Source organism: Notamacropus eugenii, chromosome 1 (assembly GCF_028372415.1).
Source record: "Notamacropus eugenii isolate mMacEug1 chromosome 1, mMacEug1.pri_v2, whole genome shotgun sequence".
Lineage (NCBI taxonomy): Eukaryota > Metazoa > Chordata > Mammalia > Diprotodontia > Macropodidae > Notamacropus > Notamacropus eugenii.
In genome coordinates, this window is record NC_092872.1 from 212,080,649 (window position 1) to 212,094,993 (window position 14,345).

At 39.1% G+C, this 14,345-nt stretch overlaps 1 protein-coding gene across 46 annotated transcripts in view; it reads right to left on the reverse strand.

Annotated features, from left to right (window-relative positions):
* Positions 1-14,345, reverse strand: part of SORBS1 (sorbin and SH3 domain containing 1) — a 296,548-nt gene that overhangs the window by 189,619 nt on the left and 92,584 nt on the right. For 44 of the 46 annotated variants that reach the window (XM_072626096.1, XM_072626079.1, XM_072626112.1 and 41 more), the window contains exon 3: positions 2,052-2,112. The exons of the other annotated variants lie outside the window; for them this stretch is intronic. The gene's annotated coding sequence lies outside the window, so the exon portion shown is untranslated. The remainder of the gene's footprint in view (positions 1-2,051; positions 2,113-14,345) is intronic. 46 annotated transcript variants of the gene reach the window in all.

Below are 14,345 nucleotides of genomic sequence, written 5' to 3' on the forward strand. Positions count from 1 at the left end.
TCTTGAAAAGTAGAGTAAAAAGATAATTCTAATTTAAGAAAATCAGCCATGAGAATTCAGGGGTGAGGCAGCATGGTGCTGTAGAAATGGTACTTGAACTCAGTGGAATGAGTTTGAACACTGCCTCTGATATTTACTGTTGGACAAGTCAGTTTATTTCTTCTGGACTCAATTTTCTCATCTGAAAAATGAGAAGGGTCAGCCTTGATGATCGCTAAGGTAACCTGAACTCTACATCCTATCATCTTAAATCATGGTAGGTATTACATGTAACTCTCTGTTTCTTCTGCTATGTGAAACAAAAGACTCTTAAATAATATCAAACTGGAGGAAATTACTTCAGCAGGAAGTAGTTCCAGAATCAGTCCATAAACTCAAGTATACATATCCAAACACTACAAGAAACAACTTGTCAACGAGCAGCCAAAAAGTTGAAGGTATTGAGAAGAGTTTTTGATGTCAAGTTGGCCCGAATCCCCAGAATCATCTACCAGCAGCAGAAAGGATGTGATTCTAACATATAATTTAGGGTAAGTTATAAATAACATAATGAAAATCTGCAGATAAAGCCAAGGCCAAATCATGCTATGGTTGAAAATATTTAAGGATTAATGAGAAAGGTTCTAACTTGTACCTATGCATATTTTGTTGTTTTTCAGTTGTTTCAGTCATGTCCCCATTTGGGGTTTTCTTGGCAAAGATACTGAAGGGGTTTGCCATTTCCTTCTCCAGCTCACTTTACAGATGAGAAAACTGAGGCAAACAGGGTAAAGTGACTTGCCCAGGGTCACACAGCTAGTAAGTGTCTGAGGCCAGATTTGAACCTGTTTTCCTGCCTCCAAGCTGAGTGCTCTGTACCACCTAGTTGCCCTTCCTATGCTGTTAACTGTTTAAAAAGCTAGCACTTACAAGTTGTCTGTTTTATTGTTTATGATTAAGTCCAGCCCTTTAAGTAAATATGTTTGTTTGTTTTTAAGGAGAAAAAACCTACTTAGGTAACTATCTAATGACTTGAGCATTAAAGTAATTATGATGCCTACTGCCACCTGGTGCCACTATCACTAAACTGCAAATTTGCAAGTCCAGTCCTATAAACATCACACCTTTTATCAACATGCCCCAGCCAAAGGTGACTCTATACAATCCACCCTTTGGTACAGATTCCTTTGTTATTATTGTCCTAGACCTGTGATCTCATTGGCGTCTCATTTCATCTCATTTTCCCAATGTGGAAACATCCTCAAATGAAACAGACCAGTAACACACAGTCATAAAGAACAGCCTGGTGCACTGCAATTAAGTGATCTATCTGAAATCAGTCTCTAGTATTCAATGGACTTGAACCCCAGTGTCATGGGAGTATTTGTGCCCAACCTGTGGTAGACCCTTCAGAGCTTTCATTGGTCTGACCAACCACAGTCAGACACACTGTATCTTGACCCCCCAACATAGTGATATCATTCTGGTCCTCTTTGAGAATGAAGGACAAAACAAGCAGACCAAGGATGCTCTCGAGCCACTACATCATCCTGCCTGTCATGGACTGCATTAGTATTATAAAAGATCAACAAAGCATTTTGGATTCTCATTCTAGAAGTAACTGATTTTCTTCATATTCCATGTCACATACTGGAATTAATAGGGAAAGAATGATTCTCTGACTACATGAAGTATCTGCTACAGCAAGTAGTTTGGGAGAGGTTACTGGATCACATAGGATCATACTCCTCCCCACCAAAAAAAATTATGTCTAGAGATACCATTGGACAAACTACTAAAAAAATTAGAAAAATGGGCATACCGAGATTTACACACTTAAGTACTTTTGAATCATTACACTTTTAGAAAAGTTTTGCCGTTTACCTTCTTCAACTCAGGAGAAGGAAGGAAGAAAAGAAGGAAGGAAGGAAGGAAGGAAGGAAGGAAGGAAGGAAGGAAGGAAGGAAGGAAGGAAGGAAGGAAGGAAGGAAGGAAGGAAGGAAGGAAGGAAGAGATACAAAAGTCTGGTAGGCAGACAGTAATATAGAATCTATCAGTGACAGTCAGCATACCTTGGGGAAAGTATCTGCAACAGAAGACTCTGGAGGCTATAGGAGGATGGGTTTCAGTTCCCTATAAGAGAACAAAAAAAAAAAAGGAAAAAAATTATACAAAGAACTCACAATTATCTAGGCTTTGGTGGCTGCCAAATACTTCATGTATTCATCTCATTCTACTTTCACAACCACCCTGTAAGTTAGGGCTCTATTCACTACCTACAGTAAGAACCTCCCATGGTTATAACTTAAAGACCATGAGAGGAAATATAATATAGTTTAGTTTTTTAAATTGTGGTAGAATTGGAGTCAGCAGACCTGAGTTCAGATTCCACCTCTTGCACTTACTATGTGACCTTGGGCAAATCACCTAACAGTATCTAAATTTTAGTTTCCTCATCTGTGAAATGGGAATAATTACACTTTTCATTATCCAAGTTTACAGAAATGTTTAAGAGAAGTATGTTTTAAGCTTAAAGAACTGTAGACATTGATTATGTGTACTGAAGATGAAGAATGTTACCCCTCTCTGGACAAGAAAGAGCATGGATTCAATATGCAGAATAAGATAATCATTTTTGAACTTAGCTGATGTGGGAATTTGTTTAGCTTGACTATGAATACCTGTTAAAAAGAGTTTGGGGGGGGAGAACAGAAGAGAAAATAAATGCTTGTTAAATGAAAAAAAAGAAAATTTAATTGTTAAAACAGTGCTGTGAAAATGTGATGACCTAGCAAAGAGATCAAAGAAAGAGAAAAGGAACCCATATGTACAAAAATACGTTGTGTCTTAGAATAGTTTAGAACTAAAATCTGCACCAAGACTTTTGGGACCAGCATATTCATAGCAGTGATTTTTGAAGAGGCAAAAAAAAATTAAACTAAAATTAGGGACTAAGGGGGTGCCTATCAACTAGGAAATGGCTTACAAAGTATGGCATATGAATACAATGAAATACTGCTATGCTATAAGAAATGATTAAAGAGACAGTTATGGTGCAACCTGAGAAGACTTGTATGAACTGATGCAGAGTGAAGTGAGCAGAACTGGGAAAACGATTCATACAATAACCACAAAACTGTTCAGACAAACACTCCTGAAAGACTTAGGAGAAACGATAGCTCAGGGAACAGAGGGAGACAAATGATTTGCACGTAGACAATTTGTAAATTTGGGTCTAGGGGTGAGGAGCCTGAGGCCTCAAGGTTACATATGGCCCTCTAGGTCCTCAAATGCAGCCCCTTGAATGAATCCAAACTTCACAGAATAAATCCCCTTAATAAAATGATTTGTTCTGTAAAACCTGGACTTAGTCAAAAGGCTACACCCAAGGACCTAGAAGGCCACATGTGGCCTCAAGTTTGCAGGTTCCCCACCCTTGGTATAGATAATTTGTTCTGCTTGACTACACATATTCATTACAAGAGTTTTGTTTTTCTTTTCCTTTTTTTCTTACTGAAGTGTGGGAGGCAGAAGAAAAAAGAAATAGAAGAAATAGTTCATTAAACTTTTTAAAAGGAATGCAAACTATTATGAGGCCAATGTTAAGAGTAAGCAACTCAAGATAAGAGGGTGAGTGACCTGTCCAAAGATATTCAGCCAGTGAGTGGCAGAGTCAAAACTTGAACCTAGATTCTCTGAGCTCGAAGCCCAGTGCCTGTCCACTACATCACACAGCCAAGCTATAGCATGAGCATAATGAAAACAACTTCTATTTATACCAAATGTCCCCTAAGTCTCAGTGCAACTTAAAACAGACTTTGTGAATACCCAATACAACACTTTACAGTTTACAAAGCTTTGCCTACATTATAATCTCATTTGAGTCTCACGATAACCCTGTAAGATAGCACTATTATTATAATGATGCCTGTTAATACAGATGAGGAAACTGAGGTTATTATATTGTGTCTATTTTTACAGATGAGGAAACTGAGGCTATTATTCCTATACTCATGTTTAAAGATGAGGAAGCAGGCTTGCCCATCACATAGCTAATCAATAACAGATAAAATCTTTAACTGTAAGTCTTCCTGATCCAAAGTCCAGAGCTCTACTCACTATAACATTCTGATTTTCATTGAGTAAAGGCAAGAGGTGACATAGCTTAACCTAACCATGCCAAGTCTGAAATAGAAATTAGTATGTCATTACAGTGCCATCAAAGGAACACATTCCCTCCTGTCCTGCAAAACATGATAGGAATCTTGCCTTGACAAATTTAAACAGGGGAATATTTTTTTTAACTTACTATTATTAGTTCCCATTTGCCTATGAATCAGCCTTCGTGGTGCAGGAGCATCTAAGCCTCATCAGATGAAACCCAAGGCAACATCTCTGTTTATTACTTTGAAAAGAAAGCCCTGGTGCCAAGTTTCCTGCAACACCCAACTCAAACTATGAAATCTGGAGGACAGAACGTCCTGTTGCCAGAATTTGAAGACAGGAATATATTCTGATCTAATAGATCAGCCCTATTTTCTTTTGGCAACAGGAAGGAATTGAATTCCAAAGAGCAAATGGGGCTAACTACCAACACACCTTTTGAGTTTCATGTGACATAATTTATATTTAACCCTTTCCATCTTCACCACCTTTAAAAATGGCTGAGAATAAAGACATTTTATCGAAGGACACATTAATAAGCAGCACTTGATTGGCACAGGCAAGTGTTAACAAGATATTGCTACATTCCCTTCAATGCTGCTCCAGAAATGAAATTACCCAAGTGGGAATAAAAGTTTCAATATTCCAGGGGACCTGAGAGTTCATTGGTGTGTGCATGCACTCTAACAGTATCAGCCTTCTTATCCTCCCCGACTCTTCTCCACAATCTTCCCATAAATCCTTCACAGACTATCTACCTAACATACTGGAGGACTTCTGGACGTTTTAATAATCACTATGGCATTTCAGCTGTTCATTTGTTGTCCATTCTTCTCATTACCTAATTGACTGTTCCACTTTCTTTTTAGCTATAACAAACTTTTCCTGGATGAAGCCTTTTATGGAACATCTTGTGTGCACATCATCACTGGTAACATTCTGTCATATTCTGCAGACTTCATAATGCCTACATGCAATAAGGTGATCTTTGAGTCACCAGCAATTTTGAGTCTTTGGAGATTAGCATCACCAAAAAAGTATTAGAATTTTTTAAAACTGGTATTAGTCTGGGATTCCCCAATACCATTTGGCACAGCCACTGTGACCTTGGATGACTCCAGTTTCTTGTACCTTTCCTTGACAACAGCAATGAAAAACCACAAAATGTTAGAACTGGAATGAACCACAGAGTAACAGATTTGGGGTTAGAGGACTAAGTTCAAATTCCACTTTCACACCAAATAATGTTCTTGGGCTGATCACTTTCCCCTCTCTGGGCCTCAGTTTCCAGAAATCAGAGTGTTGCGCTATTGATCTCAAAAATCCTTTCCAGATTTAAATCTACAATCCTGTGGTCATTATTTTCAATGGAAAATGAGTACTACTGAGGAAAAGTGACTTGCCTAAAATTCTACTGCAAGTAATTCACAGAGCTGGACCCAGGACCCAGGTTTCCTAATTCTCTACCCAGGTGCTCATTCTACCACACCACACTGCTATGAGATATAGTACAGGAAATCATGGTAAAGATGGTAAAAGAAATACAAGCTCATTTGGACTCCTCCAATCAGTGTGTTAAGAGTTAAAAGAGAGCTAAGCTGAGGGCTAGTAGTAAGAAGAATACTGGAGTTTGTGTCAGGAACCTGTGCCTCCAATTCACAAATGTTGTCAGATTCAGTTAGCTTCTGACTCTCAGCAAATCATGTAATTCCTATGAACCTCAGTTTTCTCTAGTTGTAAAAGACAGCTATTACTACCTGCCCTGCCTTACATCACAGGGAGTTTGTGAGGATCATAGGAGACAGGGAATGTGAAAGTACTTTATAATCTGGTTTAAAAATGTAAGGAATTAGGTAAAGTCACTTCCCTGTCCATATTCACAGTTATTAATGCTCTCCCTAATCCTTCCATCACCACTGCTACTCGGAAATTATTAATAATGATAATCCTAATAATGAAGAGGGCAATAATAGCCACTGGCATTTAAATAGTGCTTTAAGGTATGCAAAGAACTTTTAAAATATTCTCTCAATTTGATCCTCAAACAACCCTGGGAGGTAGGTGCTATTATTATCAATATTTTACAGATGAGAAAACTGAGGCAGACTAAGCCTCCCAGGGTCACATAGCTAGTAAGTGTTTGAGGCTGGATTTGAACTCAGGTCTTCCTAACTCCAAGTCTAACATCCTGTCCACTGTGTCAGCTAACTTTACTTAAATTTTTTTTTAATTTGTCTCTAACTTTCACTTTCTTATCTATGTGTACGTTATGCCCCAATAGTAAAATACAAAATTACTGAGGACACAAATTATTTTGTTTCTGTCTTTGTGTCCCCATCCCCTTGCATGGTGCCTGACAGCACAATGGTAGATAAATGAAAATGAATCAATGAATCTATTCCCATCTGCACATACTCTTGTGTCTTCTTTCGAGTTTGCAGTACAGCACATGTACTGGAATTCTGGTTTGACCTGCAAGCCCTGGAGGAAGAAAGGTCTTCTCTTTTCCACACTAGCTCCACCCTCCCCTATGATCCCAGAGCACCAAGCCCAGAGTCCTCACACACAGCAGGTGCTCCAGGAGAGCTGATGATGATGAGGGGAACAGAGGTCTTTAAAGGGCTGGGCGGGAGCTCTTCTGGGAAAGTCAGACTGTGCAACCTGGAAGAGAGAAGCCCTGAGACGAAAAATTTCCTAATGATTTTCAAGTAAAACAACAGGGAATGATTGCAGGGGAAGGCATTCTCAGTGAAACATCTGAGTTGATAGGCTTAAAGAAATACAATTGGAGTCCTTCCTCAGTAGACTCAGCAAAGTCAGTTTCCAAATGAGCCTCGGTAAAATGCCCAATCTGCTATTAATGAAGACTTCAGAAGAATTTTTAATTAGCACATTCATTGTTTGTATGCAAATGACTGTTGCTAAAGTACTTTTGAAAGTGCTTGAAGCCAGCTTTTCAGAAGTAAACAGCCTTCTGGCAATCTTATCTATACTTTATTTGCTGAGTCAATCTTTCTTTCCAAAATGATGAAGACCTGAAATTGCCCATTGGAAAGGAAAATGTTCTAGTCAGTGAGATCTCGAGACCCAGTTTCTAGTCTCAAGTCTACCATGCAGTGGCAAGTTCCCATCCTTCTTGGAAACCTCAGTTTCCCCATCAGTACAATGAGAAGACTGAATTAAATGGCTTAATTAATGGTCTCTTCCAACTCTAACAACTATAATTCTATGTGTGACTGTCTAATTCATGAACTGGAGCCTGAATTAATTAGTTTTTGCTGTAGGCTGATGTTTATTCTATAGAGAAACCCATAAACCAGATTCTGACATTTAAGGTGACTTAATTTCATCTCAACACTCACAGGGTGGTCCCAACCAGAGAAATAGAGAAGTTACTAGACTTGTCACGGGTTATAAATCTGGGAGTTCTCAGAAAAATCTTAAGAAAGCTTCCCTCAACCCCGTTCCTTCAAATGACACCTCTCAAATGTTTCCTTATCCCAGATACTCAATCCCCTCCATCCCTAAACTCAGCAGCGGCTTAGTTCCTTCATCCTGCCTATCAGTGGGATGGAATTCATTAGGTGGCCTTGACCCCACAGTCCTGTTTTCCAGGGACCTGGAAAAGTCCCATCCTCCACCTTCCAATCAAGTTCATTCATAAAATGTCTTGGAGTGTGATGGGACCTTTGATAAGCCTAGTCTTACCTCCAAAACCACCAGTGACACTATGCCCAGTTCCTAATGATTTTCAAATAAAGCAATGGGGAATAGTTGCAGGGAAAGGCATTCTAAATTAGTGAAACACCTGAGTTGATGCTCTGTGTGAACAACTCACTGCCTATCACTTTAAATGAACATTTCTAAATTAGTCACCTTTCATTTCTCTGTAGCTGTTGCTACAAATCAAGTCTGATCACATCTCTACCCTTCTCAAATACTGGTAGTGACTCCTCACTCTCTAATACATAAAACAGAGATACCTTATCCTTTCTGGCATTCATGGCTCTTCACAGTCTGGCTCCAATTTACTTTTCCAATCATGTTTTACACCACTCCCCTTCAGGCATTCCAGCCTCTCTGGACTACATGTTGTTCTCCACTTTCAACCTGTCAACTCCTGTATTGGAGCATCTGTGTACCAAGTCCCTCTCATTTGGAAAAAATGAGGGGCTTAGAATAGAGACCTCTAAGGTTCCTTCCAATTCTGATGGTCTATGATTCCAGCTTGCTATGATTCTCCTTCCCTTCCCCCCCCCAAAAAAATTCCTAAGAACACATACATAGCTCTCAGGTTTACAAAACTCTTCCCACACATCTGGGGTGTTAGGTCAAGCAAGTGCTGTCTTCACAGCATGGTGTGGTGGACAGAGCTTTGCCCTGGACTCAGGAGAGCCCTGAACTTCAACCCTGTTTCTGACTTTGACTAGTGGACAAATCATGTCACTTCCCTGGTGCTCAGGTTCCTCAGCTAAAAAAATGAGGAGTTGATTTCTATAAATTCTATTTCACATGACTGAAGATGAAATGTGTTTAAAGAACTATATATGTCAGCTACTGTTATTGTGTTTCTCATTTTAACAGTGAGGGAAACTGAGGAGTAGAGAAGACAAGGGTCACAACTTGAATTGGCTTCAAGCCTAGGTCTTCTGACTCCAAATTCCCCTGGTCATCCCATTACATCACACTGCCTCTCACAGAGGTCTTAATCTGACCATAGTTGTATCCAGATTCTAGAATCTCCCTTTTGGGATGTACTTTCCATTTTTCTCATCAGATCACAATCTCAAGGAGAGACTCTTTTGTCTTTAAGGCTTCTCTTTCATACCTGCTAATCTTTCTTTTAGCAGGTAGGGTGTGCCAAGGATCTGGGAAATCTTTAGATAGCAGTAGGGATGGGAGAAAGGGCAGAGGTTGGAGGAGACCTTTAGCTATCCAAAATTTCTAATCTCGGATTAGCTAATCCAGAGACCTTTCCATATTTACTTAGTAACAGTTACTGATACTCATCCCACAAAAGATAAACTGGGACAAACCAGGAAAAGGAAAAGGAAACAGTGAGGTAAGGTCGTTGTACACTTGGCACCAAGCAGAGGAAAGATACTTAGTTGGCCAGGATATATTCTTCCTCTAAGAGAGGAATGAGATAACATATCATAGTAACTTTAAGTCATAACTGAGTGCTAAGAAGAAGACTTAACAGTCCCCATCTTTCCTTTCTACTGATTTTCACATAGTTAATAGTTGATCAATTGTCCGCAGACCTCCCATTTCATTCCCCAGGGTGTAGGCAGGGGTGCCCATACCTTTAAATTCCTGCTCTCCTCACAAAGGGGGGAAATTAAATCAATCATTTACTGCCTCAGTCGAAGTATTTATTAAACAGTATACAGGAACAATAAAAGATATGGTGTCTGTCCCCTTGAGAGATTCAAAATCCAATGTCACACACAAGGAAATGACCTAAAAGGAAGGTAAAATATTCTTCACAAGTCTAAAATGACCTCGAGTTAACTGAGTCCATAAGACCAGAGGAAATTCTGTACAGAATGGGAGTTGATATGAACAGCCAGAAACAGGTAAGGACTTGATCTTACATGCACAAATTCAGAGAAGCTCAGTGAGAGAACTCCTTTTTCTCATTTCTATCACTGGTGTCAGTTAGTCAACTAGGACTTATTATATAGCTACTATGTTCTAGGCACTGTGCCAGATGCTGGGAATATAAAGAACCAAACCCTCCCCTCAAGGGGCTCACAATCTAATGAGGGAGACAACATGTAAACAGGTATGTATGGAGATATAGGCAGGATAAATTGGGGGCAGACTCAAAGAGAAGGCATTAAGATTAAGGAGGACTGGGAAAGGCATCTTGAAGAAGGTGGGGTGTTAGCTGAGACTTGAAGGGAGAGATGAGGAGGGAGAGAGTTCCATGCATGGGGGACAGTCAAGGAAAATGCTCTGAGCTGGGAGACGGAGTATCCTATGTGACTGAAAGCAAGAATGCCAGTGTCACTGGATCTGAGTATGTGAAGGCATAAGAAGACTAGTGAGGCAGGAAGGGGACGGGTTAAGAAGAGTTTCAAAAGTCAAACAGAGGATTTTAAGTTTGATCCTGGAAGCCATAGGGAGCCACTGGAGTTTACTGAATGGAGGGTGTGTGGTGTGGGATAGAGTCAGACTTGCATTTTAGGAAAATTAGTCTGATGGCCAAGTAAAGGATGAATTGGAGTGAGGAAGAAATCTGAGGCCAGGAAACCAAACGGCAGACTAGATTATAAGACACCAGACCTAAGGTAATGAGATCCTACACCAAAGTGGTTACAGTGTCACAAGAGATGGCTGTTGTGTTTGTCCTTTATTTTCGAAGAGGATCATGACATCAGGGAAATGATGACATGACTTGCAGTTGACTCTGATTTAAGTGATGGAGGGATGTGCATCCCTTTCTCCTCCAGAGCCATCTGGGTCCAGTGACCAGATATTCATCAGGATGACTGAAGATGGCCCAGGATGCAATGGGAGACCCTTGCCCTTTAAGGCTAAGGTCTTTTCAGGTTCTCACTTAGAGTGAGGTAACGCCCATTCAGTGAATAGGCCTCTTTAAGAAGTGAGTCAAGGGAAGGCCCCTTTAATTAGAAAAAAAAAAAAATCAAGCTGGGAGGGGAAGACCCTCAGGGTTGCTATTCCAAAGACAAATAGTTACCATTGATCTTCATTCTAAAGCAGGGCGGCCTAAAATACAGCCATTTAGTGGAGCTTGGGCAGGGATCTATTATGGCCCAATCTGTGAGCTTCAGAGGGTTTAAGGTTTTGTGAAAGAAGAGGGGGCATATATGAGAAATGTTACAAAAGTGAAAACAACAGGACTTGATAATTACATATGGGTCTAAGAGAAGGTAAGCAGTCAAGGACAACAGCCTGGGTGTCCGAGGATATGATGGCAGGTACCCTCCAAAATAACTGGAAAATTAAAAAGAGGAAAAAGTTTTGGGGGAAAGATAACAAATTTGATTTTGAATATGTTGGGTTTAAGACATGCTTGAGATGTCCAAAAAGCAGTTGGAGACACAAGACTTGAGGTCACCAGAGAGGTTAGATCTGGCAAGTAGATCAGAGAACCATCTATATAAAGGTGATCACTGAAACCAAAGGAGCTGATATGATCCCCAAGTGAAACAATATAGAGGAAGAAGTGAAGAGGGCCCAGAATAGAGCTTTGGGGGACCCCAAACTAGCAGGCATGGGTAAAGATCTATTGAAAAAGACAGAGGAGAGGTCAAACAGGTAAGAAGAGACAGGTAAAGAAGGAGAGAGCAGTGTCACAAAAACCTAGAGAAAAGAGAGTATCCAAAAGAGGATGACCAAGCAATTGTCAAAATCTAAAGTCAAGAAGAATGAGGATCAAGAAAAGTCCATTAGATCTTGTAATTAAGAGGTCATTAGCAACTTGGGAAAGAGCTATTTCTGTTGAATGAGGAGGTCAGAAGTCAGACTACAAAGAAGTGTGTTATCTCTTGGAATGTAAATCTGTTACCTGAGACCTTAAACTGAGCATCTCTGAGGTTTAAATAGTATCTTCTAGACTACTCAACACTGACCCCCTACTCCCGTGGCTTGTTATCTTTATTTTGTTAAAAATGTTATTGTTGCCTTTTCCCCCAAAGATATAATACTTACATGGCCTGCTTCACAGATTTCTGTGAGGAAAACCATCTGCAAACCTTACAATGCTTTAGATATGAGTAATTATTGTCATAGGCAATATGACCTAGGTCAGATAAAGGGAAGAAGGTGGCAAGTTTTTTCTTGAACGAATAACTGGACAAATATAGCATCCCCCTACTCTCTTGTTCTCAAGAACCAATCTGTCCCCTGTCCAGCAGAAGAGGGAAATCAAGTCACGGGCAGAGCAATATCTCCCAATATATCACAACTCATCCCTTCCACTAAACCATCCTTTATAACAAAGAAAATAAGTGAAACCAACAAACCAAAGAACCATGTCTGACGAAGTAGATAACAACGTGCTCCCTTACTCCCCTGCCCAAGAACTGGGCAATGCGTTTCATCTTTCAGCTTCCAGAACCATAATTAATGATTGCAGTGAACATGACTTCCTCAGTTTTCTAGTGTTGTTTACGTTATATTGTTAGGGTCACTGTATATACTGTTTTCCTAATTCTTGCATTTATTTTTAACGTTCCTAAATGAAACTGTAAAGTAACTTCTGGGAACCAATCCTGTAAGATCAGGCCCTTCATATGGCCAGATGTAACACTATAAGAAAAAAAATGTTCTCCAAAGGTCCATGATATTATCACAAATACTCTAAATTAGAAATTAGAATCCCTATTCCATTATATCATTGACCCTTAACATATCTTAAATTAAAACTCTGAGCATTTGTGTGTGATTGAAAACATTCATTTCAGCACAATATGATTTAAGAAAAAACTCCATTGACTTTCTTTATTACTGTTTAGATTTAGAAGGTCATGAGTGGTAATAAAACTGAGAAGAAACCTATAATAGATGAAGAATCATGGACTAAAAATAGAATGGGAAAGGGTAATAGGATTTTAGGCTCATTTGCATAATAAAATAATGGGAAAATTGCAAAAAAAATGAATAGTCATACAAGCTTTTAAGAGTTGGAGTCTTAATATGGATATGCTTTGCATGACTACACATGTATAACGTGTGTCAAATTGCTTACCTTCCCAATGAATGAGGGATGGGATGGAGAGGCAGGAAGGGAGAGAATTTGGAATTCAAAGTTTAAAAACAAATGTTAAAAATTGTTTATACAAGTAACTGGGGAAAAATAAAATACTAAAAGAGTTAGAGTCTTAAAGGTAAACATTTTTAAATTTCCAGAAATTCTAAAATAATACAAAATCCCTATATTCTCAAGGATATTTAAATGAACCCCTTCTTAAAATATCTTTTGCAGATTTAAAGTCCATAGATATGTGAAAAGTGTTGCGTGTAATTTATTCATAAGTAAATTACTATGCTTTACCGGACATAATCAAAATGGTCTGATTGTCTGAGCCTTTTAATATGAATTGTAATAATGAGTGACATGTAATTCCTTAAGTTTTCCAAAGAGCTTTCTGTACATTATCTCATTTGAACCTCACAACAGCCCAATGAAGGAGATATCATAAAATAACAATCTAAGTGGAAAGACTCCTTATTTTATAGGGGTTTTATCCAATATATTTTTGTCTATTGTTCACACGTCAAATTTTCTCAATTAGCTGAACATAAGGTCCATTTTAAAACTCTTAAATTCCTGCCTTTCTTTGTAAAGAAACTCTGTTGATTTGTGATAGTAAAGATTTCCTTTTCTGGAAAACCGTCTAAGACTCACAACATGGTACAAGGCATTGGACACTGACTCTGTAGCTGAAGGACCTGGGTTCAAATCTCACTTCTGTTTGTATGACTTTGGAGAAGGAAAGAGAAGAGAAAAAGAATTTAAGTGCCTACTATGTGCCAGGTACTGGGCTAAGCACTCGACACATATTATCTCCTTTAAATCTCACAACAATCCTAGGAGGTCCCCATTTTCCAATTGGGGAAGCCAAGGCAGACAGCTCACCAGATGTCATCTAGCTATTAAGTTTCTGAGGCTGGATTTGAACTCAGGTCTTCCTGACTCCAGACGCTATGATACACTCACTGTGTCACCTAACTGCCAAGAAGGCTTACTTTAGGAGAGTGCCTTAACCTCACTGGGCCTCAGTTTCCTCAACTGGAAAACAAGAAGGGAGTTAAACTAGATGTAAATCAGTCAAAAACTGTGCTAACTATGTGCCAGGCTCAGTGTTAAGTGCTAGGGATACAAAGAAAGGTAAAAAACATCCTCTTAAGGTAAAAAACAAAGGTAAAGGTAAAACAAAGAAAGGTAAAAAACAACTTTTATTCTTTGCTACAAAGTTCTAGGAACACACACTGAAGAAAAAAATGAGCAGGTAGTGAATCTCTGTTAGGCATAATACACAAGTCAACATTTTCAGTAAAATTAATATGTATAAAAAACAATAATACCATACTACGTGATCTTATTCAGACTACAAAAGATAGAGGGGGAAATCCTCTACTTCCTGCCTTTCTATCTACCCAAATATCTTCTATAAAATGATTGTCAGGCAAGAATAGAGGGCCAGCCCGACTGTGCTGTTGGAAGCATG